Source organism: Numida meleagris, chromosome 6 (assembly GCF_002078875.1).
Source record: "Numida meleagris isolate 19003 breed g44 Domestic line chromosome 6, NumMel1.0, whole genome shotgun sequence".
Lineage (NCBI taxonomy): Eukaryota > Metazoa > Chordata > Aves > Galliformes > Numididae > Numida > Numida meleagris.
The window spans coordinates 38,148,592-38,164,342 of record NC_034414.1 but is presented as its reverse complement, the minus strand read 5'-3'; the positions used below and the strand labels follow the sequence as shown (position 1 = coordinate 38,164,342).

At 37.1% G+C, this 15,751-nt stretch overlaps 1 protein-coding gene and 1 long non-coding RNA gene across 8 annotated transcripts in view; one reads left to right on the top strand and one right to left on the bottom strand.

Annotated features, from left to right (window-relative positions):
* Positions 1-15,751, bottom strand: part of MIPOL1 (mirror-image polydactyly 1) — a 178,657-nt gene that overhangs the window by 62,924 nt on the left and 99,982 nt on the right. The window lies entirely within an intron of this gene.
* LOC110401121 lies at positions 1,431-6,958 on the top strand. The gene is made up of 4 exons (XR_002440263.1): positions 1,431-2,102; positions 3,417-3,487; positions 4,860-4,921; positions 5,124-6,958. It is a non-coding gene; the product is annotated as an uncharacterized LOC110401121 (long non-coding RNA).

Genomic DNA, 15,751 nt, shown 5'->3' with positions numbered 1-15,751 from the left:
TTAAAAGCAAAGTAATGCTTGTATAACATTACTGTAACAGGGAAAAATTTACACACTTTTATAGTATCTATATATGTCAAAGTTTATAAAATGAATAGTTATTTTAGCACACTCCCACGAGTGGGAGTCACAAGTGTAATTGCTAATATCTAAATGGAATGTATCAACATCAGTAGTCACATGGTTTCTACCTACTTTTGTTCCTGCCTTGATTTATATTTCCTCATCTCCATATCCTATTAAAGTGCATTAAAAACAGGCAAAGCAGAGATTTAAAACCATTTCTATTAGCTGCTCAGTTCATCTGAGGGCAACAAAAGCCATGACTACAAGAACTACAACCATGTCTATTCACTAATTAGTCGGCACTTAAAGACACTGCCTTACTGAAAACAAGGATTAAAGCTGGTTGAATACTCTCCCTTTCATAGACCTCCCTCATGTCTCTGTTGGGTCATCATAAGCAGCTTGTTCTCTGCACTTTAAGTAGGGAAGCTTGACAATCAGCTCTGGGCTCATCAGTAGGCACTGGGACAATTAACGGGAGCTACCAACATTTTAATGGACACGTAAAGAAACCAACTAGCAGAAAAGTTTCAGCCGGAGAGATGAGTAAAAGTATACCATACTGCCATGGCAGCGATGTTTTAAGAAAGACACATAGAAGGATATTGATTTATAATTTTGAAATAAAGGAAAACAATGTAATTCAGTGTTTCCACTTCAGACTCAAGAGAAAAGAAACACACATCACTATAGCAACAAAATTGAAACATATCCTTGTATACAAAACCTAACATCTTTTAGCAGGAATCTACAGCATGCTATAAAACAAATAGCTGTCAGTTTAGAGCCTAGTCATCAGGTTTTTACTCTTAGAAGAATGCTAAAGAAGTTGGAAAAGGAAAGAGGATGGAATAGTTTTAAGCAACAGCTTTACGTTTGCTTTTCATTCCTCCTTTCTTTCTCCAGCTGCACCCCTTTGTTCTTACAGTGTGTTTAGGCCATTGCACTGGGTTTTCCCTGGAAGGCAAAAATTGGCTCTGCTTTTTGCTTGTCATCCATGAATGAGCTGGAAGAGTGGGAAAGTGGTTAAGTTTTGGTCTCACTCTGCTGTGGTCGACCAATGAAAACATCTAGACTGTGCCATCCAGGAACTCTTCAGAGTGATGGGCAGACCCTTTGCCTTAGGAATAGATCTGAAGAGAGGTTTATAAGCAATGTGAGAAGATATTAACTAAAATCAGAATAAAAGCAAGGAAATTGTTCTGAGCTGGTGACCTGCAGGGGTTTCCAAGGCAGAAACCACCACAATGCAAGAAGGAACTATCCTGGAAAGAAAAAAAAAATGTAGTGGATGTTGTTTCACCATGGCCAAGACACTAGAAATCTTTCAAATTGCATGTGTGTGGTGAGGGCCTCAGCTGCCCAAACCCTGCAGCTGGGTGACCCATTCCAGCCTGCAAGCTGATCATAAGGGACACTGCCGTGCATGCGGCACAACCCCAGGCCCGGTACCAGCAGCAGAGCACGGCAGGGTGTGTGCTGTTTGGCCTCAGCCATTCTGTCAGGGAACTGAAAGCACCTGGACTTTGGTCTCAGGTTTTGCAACAGTCACACTCCTGCAATGCACAGCATGACTAGATTCCCTACATAATTACAGCGACACTTCTCAGCCAAGAAACAGGCCTACAAAGATCTGAATTAACAAATGAAGCAGGCGCACTCTGTCTCCCGAGACTCCCATCAACCTCCACTATGCCAGACCACAGCAAACCTGTCCCACTGAACTCAATCCTATACATTTTCTCCTGGTGGTACAAAGCCTAGAATGCACGGTCTGGAACCAACCCACAGCACACTTCCTTTTGCATTTTGCTTTCAAATAAAACATCTATAAACAGCCAGGCAGTTTGGTAAGAAACAGTAAACCTGAAGACTGCTGCTTGAAACAAACCTTTTCAGCTATCTCACAAAATCTTTCTAAGTGTGACAACCAAGCTCCCAAGAAAATTCACCTGGCAACAGCTGCACTGAAACAAAGTTACTGCAGCAACAAATAACGTCAGAGTGTTAATAATTGACAGAAGAAGAATGAAAAGGTGAGTAAGGGATAAAGAGGACAAAGGAAAGATTTTAGTATAAACTTCTGCTGGTAAGTAATCAATCAAAATTAAGATTGAACGAGTCAGTACAAATGTTACATCTAAAGCTGAAGTGACTTTGGTATCTGGGGCTCCTGAACAGGGTTTTAAACTCCATTTTCTGGAACCCGATTTGCAAAATTTGACAAACAAATCCCCCGCTGATTTGAATTTACTTTCATGCAATTCCCCCAAGAAGGAACAGTAGCTTCTAATGTTTGCTGTATGCAGGAAAAGTGTCGCTTGATCCCTGGTTCTACAGGTTATGGCAGGAATTAATGCGATGATAATGAATGAGTTTCATGATTTACATAATCTAACAAAAGACCACTCCCCTTTGAGGGAGGAACTACATCCTAGTGACACTGTTTAGAAGAAGCTGTTTTGGATGACTAAATTATCAACAGCCTCAGGTGAAATGAAATACTGTATGAATGTCCACAGCTACTACGGCTAGAGGTCAAAACAGCAGGAAAAACTTACCAGAATACAAAGTTAAATATTAAGAAATCAAGATTTGTTTCCTCAAATCACATTTTCTTTTCTGTATTTCATAATATGACTGAATTTACATTTTTATAAGAAAGAGTATAAGTTATCAGTTTCATTTATGGCAGTATTACTTTGCCCAGGATCCTGGCAGATGGTAAAATGTAATTGTTTTCAACAAAAGGTATCCCCTAAACTCAATTCAACTATCGGAGTTAATAAAATGAATAACCTATACACTAAAATCAAATACCCCAAAAGACTGTACTCACAAAATTAAGGTATTTCCAAGTTCAGCCCCCAAATATACTGCTTTTCAGAGAACTTAGGAGCCAGCCTCTGATCAGATCATAATTTGTGAAGATACACTGAAATCTCATCATTTTTCAAACATGGAAATCCTGTACCTCTAGAGGGGACGCAAAGTACTATCAAATTCATACCAGCTCTTAAGGATATATTATGAGCAGCTGAATGGAGAAGCCATTAACAGACCATGGTTTTCCAAAATATCAAATAAAATCTTCTAGCACACAGTTATCTCTAACTCATGAAATGTACATAATTAAAGATGGACTGTAGCAGTGAAAATTATTTCATATGTATATTTACAGTTCACTCGACTTATTTACACAGGGCTGCTGTCACTTAAGTCGATAAAAGATGTCACAGTATCTCAGAAGGGGCAAGGGGCTTCTTTCTGGTCTAGTCAGTAACAGCTTGTCACTGTTGGTGAGAATTAATTAACTTCTTAATTCCTACAAAGATTAATTAATATTTCAGGCTTCAAGAAAATGATACTTCTGCACTCAAAGAAACATTATTCAATACCAAAGGTCTGCTGAGGCTTCAAGGTATGAGATAAATTTAAAATGCAACGCAGTGTAAAATTCAATATTTTCTCTTAAATTTACTGCACTGTGGTACTCTGAAAAATTCAGAGATCTACATCCACTAGCTATGAGATATATAACTTTTCACAACTAATGTTCACATCAACCAGACTGCAGTAAAACTACCCGTTTATCAGAAAACAAACCCTTCTATAAAAACAAAATTTGTATCTGTAGTAGATGAACTGCTAGCTTAGTCTTTAATCAGCAATGGTTTTTTAACTCTAGGTGACCACTCCTTTGACCGAGTTGCTAGCACTCCCCATTGCTTGTTGTACACTATTCACAGCTCAGTAGAAAAAAATATTCAGTAAGTAAATATTGATTGACAAAATCAAATTATACTTGATAACACAATCTTGATATTTCATTATTACTGCACTCAACCAATTATTTAAAAAAAAAAAACAAAAAACAAAAAAAAAACAGGAAACCAAACACCTACTTGTCCCAAAGTTTGTAAAAAAAAAAACCCAATAATTTAAACTAAGCCTTCACAATCTTTCCAGCAGCAGATATATATTTTGCAGTTACTATTTCACAAGAAAAAAAGTAACATTGCTAAGAACAAAAACTAAATCAATAATACTGACTGGAAAAAGATCCCATGCCAACATACATTTTAGGAACTTAATAATATGAAGAAGAGTTTGATAAAATGGTATGTAATGGCTTTATATCTGATATTTTTACATAGAAGAGGGGGAAGCACAACGTTAGGTCAAGGTTAGGCTAATCTCCTAAACGTGTATCTTTAAAAATATTAGATATCATTAGCAACCGATTAAGGAAAAAAATAAACATACCACTGAACACATCTTTAATCTATTTCATTATAAACAATGAGGGACAAAAGTCAGACAACCTCTTGCTGCTTAATGTGTTCTCAAGATTTAGATAGAAGCCCATTAAATGCATCACACCTTGAGAAGTTCTCGGCTCATTCAAACTGGAATGCTGTTCTTTACCAACCAGAGTAATCTCTTACCATTGCTATACGTATAACACACTTTTACTGAGATGACCTGCAGGACAGGTCTACTGGTTCTCACACAAGGCTTGATTTAAGATTTAATCTGAATTACTTTAAGCAGAGATGAAACGCAATATTACACACAGCAGCAAGTTAACACTACACTTACATATAGGACAAACGTACCTAAACCCATATGAGTGCAATCGCACCTTTCCACATAAGAGATATGTGTATAATTACGCTCACAAGTCCTACACACAGAAATGATGTGTTATTTGCCTCCAGCCACCTAAGATTTAAGTGAACCAGGCACTTCCAAAGAACATTTCTGCTCTATCTTCCACATTTACTTTTCAGGAGGAAGAACTGCCATGTGTTGATATGCCCCCCTCTTCATATTGACTCTAAGTGGAGCCTTGGTGAGTGGCTCAGCGAAGGTCCTTGGACAGCTAAAGGTGAATGAGTTGATCCCTTCCGTAGTAGAACATTACCAAGGTCACGAGCCCAAGGACACAGATATTAGAAATGCCAAAACTAATGTTACCAGTACACATGCACTGTGATTTTAAATGCATGACCATGCCTCATATTTTTTCCTAAACTTCTTTCTAATTGTTGCAGAGGGTAGACCTAAACGTGGGAGTGAATCGTCCTTTCCCAGAGAAGGAACTGTTACCTGCTTATTCCTGTTCCTTTTGTTGGAGCCACAGGATCAGTACTGCAGCTGTAAGCAAATACATTTCATATTTAAAGGAAGCAAGTGCTGCTGGGCATTAGTGGAATCTGTCCAAGCCTTGGTCAAGATACCTCAGCACGACTTAACAAAGTTTTCAGAAGAATTCATAGTATGTTACCCATTTTCTGACTGGGCAAGACAAATCCCCTGTGTCTAATCTGCAGAAGTACTGTACACTTACAGCTGCAACTGAAGTCTATGAGGGACAGAACATAAATACTATATAATGTCCACACATAAGGCCTGATATGAAATTACTGAAGGCTAGATCTACACTTAAAACAATTAAGAAGCAAATTAAAATGTAAGTGGCTATCCACAGATATCAAAAGTGAGAAAGTTTACTTCCAGTATTTTCTGCCTGTCATCCAGGATTGAAAAGAAGCAGATTTTGATCTGTGAAACAGTCCATCAATGAAGGGAGAGACTGCATGAACAGGATGGCCCACACCACACAAGTAGGAGGCTAATCTTCTCAGTTGGAAACTAGTTGGAGGAGCCAGGATATTAAGTCAGCAACACAAGGGGAGTTTATTTGGAAGGCAAATGAGGTACATGCTCAAATTCAGCACCTAACAAGAAAGTTGAACCAATGTGGCTAAGAATATAATGAATCCCTTCATTAATGTTTATGTATTGATCCTAGAAATCTAGATAAGAAGGAAGAGGAAATTCTCATTGACGGGAATAAATTTATGTAACCAGCATTACTAAAATCAACTGGTGAACAACTAGAGAAGTAGTAAAAAAAATAAGATGCCTTAAAAAACAAAACCCATACCATTCTTCTTTTTAAAATGATTGGTAATACAGAACCACAGCTCTTGAATACATACAGGTCAATATGCTAATTAACACAAATAGAGACTTGCTGGCTAGCTAATCTAATTAGAGAACGGGACACGCTTTTCTTCAACACATATCTACAGTATTTGGAAAGAAAACTAATGACACTCTAGGGGACTTTGGTTTAGGAGACATATGCTGAAAGTATTTGGTGGTCAACGATAGCATAATGTTATACACTTTCAAAATTCATATATTATTTATCAGCATGATGCAATCTGTATCTCATTATAACACAAGAGATGTTAATCACTGTACTGGAGATTTACATAGGTTGCTCCAAAAGTAATGCCTCTAATTTATTTCCATGGAATCTACAACAGCTACAAAGAGCAAAATAACACTATTGGATAGAGCGAATTCTCAGCTACAGAACATGATTTTTCAGCATAGCCACCATCATTAGCCTGCATGCAACACTTCTAAATATCTCACCAGTGGAGGTGAGCACTATCGCTGTAGCTACTGCTGAAATGCACCACCCACTGCCTCACTGTGCTCACATTCACTGGCTGGTCTCCATCAATATTCAGCAAGCATTGATGAATGTCAGTGGGTACCATTTTTTCCATGTGGAGGAATTCAATTCCACACCTTTGCTTCACCCGCACTCCCATATGACAGACACCATTTTATCAGACTGCCCCTCTGCTGCCATCTTTCACACAGCAACAACATGGAATGAAATACTGGTTGGAAGGTTCAACTTCTACTGCCATACCACCGACATCTGCCTCTGATGTTGTGAGCCAGCATCATAAAATAGGAGGCATACGTAGCTACATACATTTTAACACAGAATTAATAAGCACTTTTCACTTCCCTAGCTATCTAAGAAGGAAAGCTTTTACAGATTATGACAGTTTTCAACTCAGGTGTTGGAGAGTTGTTAAAAAAGGTCTCTGTTTGGACAATGTTTGGTTTTAATCAATCTTAAAATACTAAGACATTCCTGAAAAAAAAAAAAAAAAAAAAAAAAAAAAAAAAAAAGATGAGTGGGATAAAAACTTGGCCAAATAATTGAAAACACTGGATTCAGCTAATTCAGAATTTAATGAAAGAATATAATTACTCCCAGTCAACATATTTTTGTGTAAAATAGGTTCTGTCAAATAAATCTGATTTCTCCCTTTGATGAGATTAGAAGCAGATGTCATACAAAGATTTGTCAGGCTTTGACTTATTATCACATAGCTGTCTGATTAAAAAAAAAAAGAGCAAAATGCATCATCAACAAAACTCTCCCTAAGTGGATTCAGAGTGGGCCTACAGTTAAAAAGAAAACACCAAAACTCTGTGTTTCAAGAGGTATTCATTACTGAACAATATTAAAATACCTGTAAGACTGCATGGGTATCACTACTAGGCATACACTTATTCAGTGTATTCTTTGATTACCTGGAACCAGATAAACATGGCTACTAATGTTCACGAACAAAAAGTAAGCAAATAATGATGACGCAATTTTCTGTGTCACGTGATAATTAGATGCATTCAAACTGAATGCATTTTAATAAAATCCAATACAAAATTCTCAGTGTAAGAACAGTGGACACAGGCCACACTTATAGAAAGGGGAATCGCATTCTGAGAAGGACTGACTATGAATAAGATCTTCGACTTTGGTACAAGGTGACAATGTAATGCTGTGGAAAAACTGGTACAGATGCAACCTTTTGGTGTATGCATAGCAAAACAGCAATTATGTCTATGAGGGAATTAGGGTGATTTTACTATATGCATAGCTCTGAGGAACAATGCTATAAAATGCATCCTCATTTTCTTAGAAATGTGTTCTGGGCTTGGCCTTAAATGCTACAAATTTATGAATGATACGTGTTCCAGAAGGTAACATCTTGTATGTCTCAAATAGTTATGAAAAACTGTGGATAGTTTTGACCTTAATTTCTTCATGCCTTGGCTTCCCCCAGAAACATGAATAAAGTGTTCCTACAGGAATACAATGTATAGTTGTTTATCAAACCTTTCATTCTTATAACACTGAATATTACAGAAAATCCCCACGATCATTACTCAAAATTCAGTTTTTCAGGGAAAGGTTTGAACAGTATCCAGTAAACAAGAGACTGGCACATGTAATGAACAAAGAAGATAAAATACATATTGATTGGATGTTCTCTGGATACGGTGTGAAGCAGGAATGCTGTAAAATAAAGCACACGTGATCCTGTAATGAAAAATTTTAACACACATTTTCAGGGGAAAGGGAAGTAAATGAAGATGCTTGCTTTAGAAATGCCAGAACTGATGTTAATTCCTCATTTACTGGCTAATTCAGTGTAACTTTTGGCATGCATAGCAAACAACATACCAGAATTGTACGTGTACAAAATATTCATAACAATTGTCTAAACTGTTCCTAAAAGGACAAATGTTCTGACAAACAGCATTGCGGAAAGCCAGGTCGTTTGCTTGCCCTATCATGCACTCCTTAAATCCCCTGCAATTTGTCAACTTTGAATGCAATACTTCTCCAGGGGCTACCGATGAGCTTTTCACATCTTGCTCATGTCATCCATTTTCCGCTTGATTAGTGGGGACCTGAAGTAATCTTTCTGCTTCACAGAACAACTAAGGCCAACATACACGAAAATACCAGTATCTTAGGTACAGCTCTTAGCATGGGACAAAGGTCTTTGGGGATGTTCAGGCTCTTGTTGGTGAAATGAAATGGCTGAGACAGATGAGGAAGAAACAAACATCCAGGCTGAAAAAGGGAAGGATAAGTTAAGAGAACAATGAGGGAAGACAAAAGAAAACATTTTTGACACTAGGGAAAAGAAGAAAGCTGTGTGATGCTGAAGGTATGGTGTAAGTTGTGAGAAAGGAGAAGCAATAACTTGTATGGAAAAACAGAAAAGAAGAACATGAAACTCAATGTACTCTTCAGATTCAAGACAAAAGATAGAAGGAGCAGAATATAACATGAAAATAAAAATTAAATGAAATACTTTTTTTCACGTCCTATTTTCTTTTATCTAACACATTTTCTGTGATTTTTAAAATCTTTTTAACCTTTCTGTTTTGAAGTATTTGCATAAAGAAAATATATCTAAAAGCTTTTAATATTGAACATTTAAAAGATTATTCCCCTACGGATAAGTAACTCAAAATATTTCAAGTGTCAGAAAATAAGATCAGAAAATAACTTCTTTTTAACTGTCTTAAAAATACAAAAAAATAATTTCTTAAATAATTTTCCAGGTCAGAAATTACACTGAATGAGTCTTTGAGCGCAGAAGTGAATGAGGTTAAAACTATGAGAGGTGGTTTTGGTGCCAGCATCTTTTCAACATCAACTTAATTCTAGTACCACCACTTAATCTCCACTACTCCCCACAAAACTGCCAGCTGACATTCATGCTATTAAAAACTAATGAGAGGTGTAGATTTTAATTTGATAGGTTAAAAAACTTCAAGTCTTAATGTCATCGCTTTAAATGTAGCATAAAAAGAGCAGCAGAGAGAAATGAAGCTCTTCACTATGCTCGATAGATTTAAATTTGCAGTTGTACTGCTACATACAGCACTTTGAAATATAGAAGAAAAAACTAAAAACCTGACATTAAAGTATTTATAATTCACTGGAGGAAAAGGACCTCTTTATGAATATGCAAACCCAGACAGTTCTGTACTTGCAATACTAAGGAAGCCTTGTCTGATACTTCAGCCTCTCTCTCTTACACTTTCCTTATGTTACCTTTCCTCATAATAACATCCTCATATTCCTCCCAATATTCTCACAGAATTCTTAGATTCTACCTGTATATAGCATTCTGTTACATACCTCCAGTCAGCCTACAGTTGCTTAACCCCCACTTACCTTTTTCTTTCATCATTTGTACAGTAGTTATCTATTGCTGCACAGCTGTCTCCTGCTAAACGGTAATAACAGATGATAAAGTTCTTCCCATGTCTTCCTTGAGTGGGACACCAAGTTTCATGGAAACTGGCAGCAGGAGAGAGAATCCTCTTAGGGTTCCAAACATTAGTCTTCTGTCAGGTTTGGCTGAAAATAGCTGAAAATGCTAACATAAAGACTGCATAACCATATATGCCTCATTTTCTTAAGGAACAAGGTTAAACACAGTCTGCTTCATTGAAAACCCTTTCTCTTTTTTCCTCCCTATTAAAATTAAGGTAGTGCATCCTCATGTAGTATACTCTTGAGAAATAATTTCTTTCCAGAAGAGGCTGTGATCTAAAGACCACAGATGGCTTCCAGTCACATTGGTACACATGAAAAGAACAGAACAATGAAAGGTCATCAAGAAGATGAAGATGAGCCCCACATTTGCAAACTTGGACATATCTAAACAATTGTTTCACATACACTGTATAAACAATTGCTGCAAACACAGACAAATGTAGAGCATATGTGAAACTACCTCATTTTCTTCTTGTTCAGAGTCTCTGACTGAAAAATGAATAATGCCAATTTTTGTGTTTTTACAGTGAGTGAAAGACCCACGGCTTTTAGAAATTACATACATATATATGTACCAAGTAAAGATTTTGCAGGTGGCAACCACCCTGAGAAGATCAGATACAGAAGACGATATATCAGGTGGCTAAGAAAGCAGCTTTCCCAAATCAAGGACTGCATGTAGAAACCAAATCCACTGTATGACATTTACAAATACGAATGAAGTGCTTTACAAATCTCAGATATTGATATATTTTAGAAACAAGACAAATAAATTGGTTTCTCTCGGACTGCACCTTCAATAAGAACAGATGAGACAACACCTGTACTCCATGCAGAACCAGATACACAAAGCTTCTGTTATGCTGCCTGACACTTGCACACTCTTCTGGGGATGTGATATCTATAGGAAAGGCAGGAAGAGATGATGCCAAGGCTGACTAACATGTATCTTATCTGTAAGATACCCACTCTATACCATGAAGGAATAAAGTGACTTAAGCAAACCTGTTACAGCACTCTTGCTAGCACACCTGCCTTGACTAAACTGAAGAGCAATCCATAATATTTAGGTTCTAGCAAGATATCCAAAATCTGTGGCATCAAAGCCTGTACCAAATCAAACCTGCATTGGGTCACTCCAACAGATTTTTAAAAATTCATTTTAGAAAAGGAGGGCTATGGAGAGTGTCTTGCTTAGTGCAAATATTTATTGAAAGAACAATATCTCCCTGAAATACTCCCTGAGACAGAAACCATAGCCATTAATTATAGTGATAGAGCTTCTGTGTGGAATACTTGCCCTTGGTTTTTCAAAACCAGCTCTAGACAACCCAAAAATGTCATTAGGCTTTTGGATGAAACTGTTTGAGTCAAGTATTGAAGTAAATTCTACAGTAAATTTAGGCATAACACAAGGAGCAAGCAAAGGATGCACCGTTAAGTAGGAAACAAAACTGCACTGTGCGACTTCTGTATTTTGCCTGTATTTGACCTTTTTAGGCTTTATTTCCTTCAGAAAGAAAACTTTCTCAATATTCATGTGATGCAGTATAAGGAATAGGAAAAGTGTAAAGCCCAGTAGATTTAGAAGGACCCCAGGAAACTGCTTTGCCAATTCACTACAAGTGCCCAGACAGGCTCTTCTTGAGAGTCTAGATAAAACAGCAAGATGCTAGGCATCAGCTGTTGCAATCAGTAGCATCCTAACACTGTTACACAGTCCAGATCAGAGAATCTATGTGTGGCTGGAACCACTTTGTGTATACATTCCCAAAGATGACAGTTGGTCTATTGCTTAAATAATGACAGCTTTTCTTAGATGTCTGATTCTGTCTTATATCTGTAATGAGTCTGTAATGAGTCTGTGGCATTTCACAGATACTTCAATGTCACAAAACCTTGAATGAGCAACTAGAGGGACCTATTAGACAGAATCTACCCTAAGTCACTGGGAGGAAACAATAAATTGTTTTTGACCTTTCTGATTTCAGGATGATCTGTTCCAGGTAGGACCATTTCCTGACTGTGAAACAGATGGAGCAGAAGGTCAAGAAACTTGTGTACCAGGATCTCACAACAGTACCTGAAGTGATGGGGGAGAGTAAATTCTGAGTACACTAACAACTCAGGAGACGGAACTACACTGAATAAAAAGGGAAGTTTGTGAAAAAGAAGAAAAAATGAAGAAAAGGCAGAATAATAGAATAATTCACTTAAGACTGCATTCTTCAGCTGTGTACTAAATTCCTATCAGCAAAATCCAGAAATGTACACATAGATTTAACCAGACTGAGGCTCTACGGAGTGAAGTCACACACACGGGTACAACACGACAAAATTAACAAGCCATGGTTTTATCTTGTTTGGACATCAGTTTTATAAAGCTTCCTCCTCAGAGTAGTTTTGAAGAACAAACCAATGCGGCAAGATAAAGCACAAACTGAATACAAGTTTTTTAAAGCCACTCAAGTTTTAACTGATAAGAAACTGCAGTCTTTAATTTTACTCTTATTTAACTATCAGCTTTTACAGGGAGCATGGAGTAATTTTAAGAGGTCAAAAAATAACCAGACAGATTTTAAGAAGTGCTGAGGCAGCTCAAGATGGGTACTTAGTGAGATTCAAAAGATGTGTTAGGTACCACTAAAACTCATGAGGAAGAGGCATCCAAACCATGGAGACACATTTTGAATATTAGCTCTCCATTTACCTCTCTCTTATCAAGACAGCAGAGGTGGCTGTTCTGCTGCACAGCACAAAGGAAATCATCCTATTGTTCACCCCCATACACTGACCTCAAAGCTATCCCTCGTGCTCTTAATTCTAAAAAGCAATCAGTCTAACGGAGGAATCACCTGTGCCTCTGTATCAGCACTGTTCTCTTTTGCTCTCTCCTTCTACTTCAGGAAAACAGAACCCAAGTTCTGTGGAAAGTTCCACAAAAAAAGCCCACAACATAGTAATTATAAAGCAGACATTTTTCTACAACAGGAACGTCATACATGTCATTTCATCACATACAAGGCAGACGAGGTGCTAAATCAGTTAAAAATATTTCCAAATACTGGAAGGAGATATCCCTTTGCAACAAAATTACTAATTTTTGGTATTATTTTTACAACTAAAACTAATAGTAATTAAAAAATTCCACTAAGTTAACTCTATTTTTGTTAGGAAATAAATTTTTGTTAGGAGATAAAATATAAAGATAAGAAAAAAATATAGACACAATCTGATAGACTAGAAAATTTAGGAAAGTTCCATATGTTTTCAGCTTGGCACAAAAATGCAGTTAATGATTACCTGCATAACAAGAGATTTATCTCTGTCTTTTTTGCTTTCTTTTTTTTCTGCATGTGTTTTGCAAAGGCACCACAGCCACACTGCAGGTCTGCCTGTGCCATTCTTCAGCCACTTTCAGGCCGACTGAGAAAAGCTGGAAGGTAAACACAGGTGTTCTAAAACTGGAGCCGCTGTCACGGACAACCACAAACACCCTTAACTCTGATGCGGCAACGCCTCTTTCCCGCCCTCTTTTTTTTAAAGCATTGCCCCAAAAGAACATGTCAAATGTTTCACCTTTCACCACCTCAAAATAACTTGGAGCTTATAGCATTGTTTGGAAAATCTCAACTAAAGAGGTCATTTTTTCATTCCTTCTCAGATGTAGCCAACTACAAATCAGTCACATGGAAAAAAGCCACTCTATTTCTAATTATTTTATTTTCACTGTCCGCTGATTTACCTGTAAACACCATGTTTCAAGTTGAACATTTCCTTCCTCAAAATGTAATTCAGACTCTGCATTTTCATGATTCAGGTTCAGTGAAAGACAGCTGGGGAATTTTGCAATAACTAAACAAGAGATTTAATCCAGTGGATAAGAGGATAAAAAAAAACAAAACAAAACAAAAAAAAAACCAATAAACAAACAAAAAAAGCCCCCAAATCCTCCAAACTAAAAGAATGAACCTTGATTTTTTTTTTTATTATTGTGCAAGAATACGTACAGAACTGAAAAAGCACTTGCTTTTAAACTGGCTGTTCCAGGAAACGGCACATCCTGTTCAGCAGCCCTGAACTACTGATTAAAGAAAAACTATGGAAAGCAAAAGGTGACCTAATTCCCAGAAATTATGTAGTTAGTCTTCACATATGCAGTCTATGTGAAAAAAAAAAACGGAAGAAAATAGTAATCACGTGGCAAAAAAGAAACTGCTGCTGACAGTCACAGTAGCATCCCTGGTGCATGCAACAGAGATGATGACAGTTGGATTGAATCTACAGCCCCAAGAACACCCCCTACCTCAAAATGCAGAACTGGTTCACAATCTAAATATCAAAATCTAAATCCAACAAAAAATACTAATAGTTTATTCAGAAACCTGTGTGAGCCTCACACCTATGTCAACAGTGAACGTGCTGCAGACATATGTTATCTTTCAACAGTACTACAAGCCAAAATCAGGTCTTATTTATTGCAAAGGATGATTTTTCCTGTCAATCTCAGCCTTCAGATTCCTGAACGATTTTCTTTTTGACACAGATGCTTACACACCCCTATTTCAAAAGCCAGACACCAGACTGCCTGTGCGTCCTGTGCTCTAACTTAAACAAATATGAACTACTTTGTAAGACAGACAGTGCTCATACACACATTTATTTATGCTAGAACACAAATAGGATTTTCCTTTTTTTCCAGATTTTGTCCAATATGTTAAAGAGTGAATATTATTTATCAAAGGGCCTCTCTGAATGGTCCTGAGCCTCCTCATCCCCTGTTAACTTCCCTGGGCACTCAAAACCACTCACAGTCTCACAGAATAGGCCTCAAAAGATGACCTGCAAAATTAAATTTTACATTAAAAACCAGTCATTGTTATTCCCCGTAGGGAATTTTATTTTCAAATTAGGCCCTAGTTTGTATACATTATTAAAAGTTTAACCAATAATACATGCAAAATGTTTACTGCATCCACCCAACAGAACATAACTGTAATGGTACATTTCTGTACCAACCAGTGTCACTCACAATGCTGTGCATCACCTAACAAATAATTAAACTGCACATATAAGTACACTTCTTAACCTACATCTACTAAGATTGCAGTAAAAGCCATAAAAAGCAAGTGCGTTCACAGTTTAGCCTCATTTGTTGCTATTTCAGGCCTCTGTATTAAGCACATATGACTTGAAAATCATATACTGTTGAGACTATTGCACATAATGGACAAATTAGACTGAACAGCATTGCATTTAAATTAGCCTGTTCATTGGTTTGCATTAGAAATACTTTACTGTTAAAACAGGAAGGATTTGTGCTTGGCTATAATACGAAGCAATAGAGTTTAATTTGATCCATTAAAAAAAAAGTGCATGAATATACTACTGGAGAAAGCCATTACACATTCTGAAAGCAACAACTCAGAGACAGCTGAAGACAAAGGAAAGAAAAGCTTGTTGAAATAACCCTTCTAAGGGCAAAAATTTCACCCTGTACATAAACACAGCAATAATGGTGTTATTTACCTGCAGATCTGGGAAGCTTCAGGAAGCATGTTTTAAGCTAAGAAACTGGAGTTAGCGGAACTTTATCAAACCACTAACTACCATTAAACAGGAATGATAGATTTATCCCTCAGCACTACACTGACCTCCTCCTGGCCAAAAACTAATTTCTCATTCTTCCAGCCTTCTGTATTTGAATTTATTACTCAG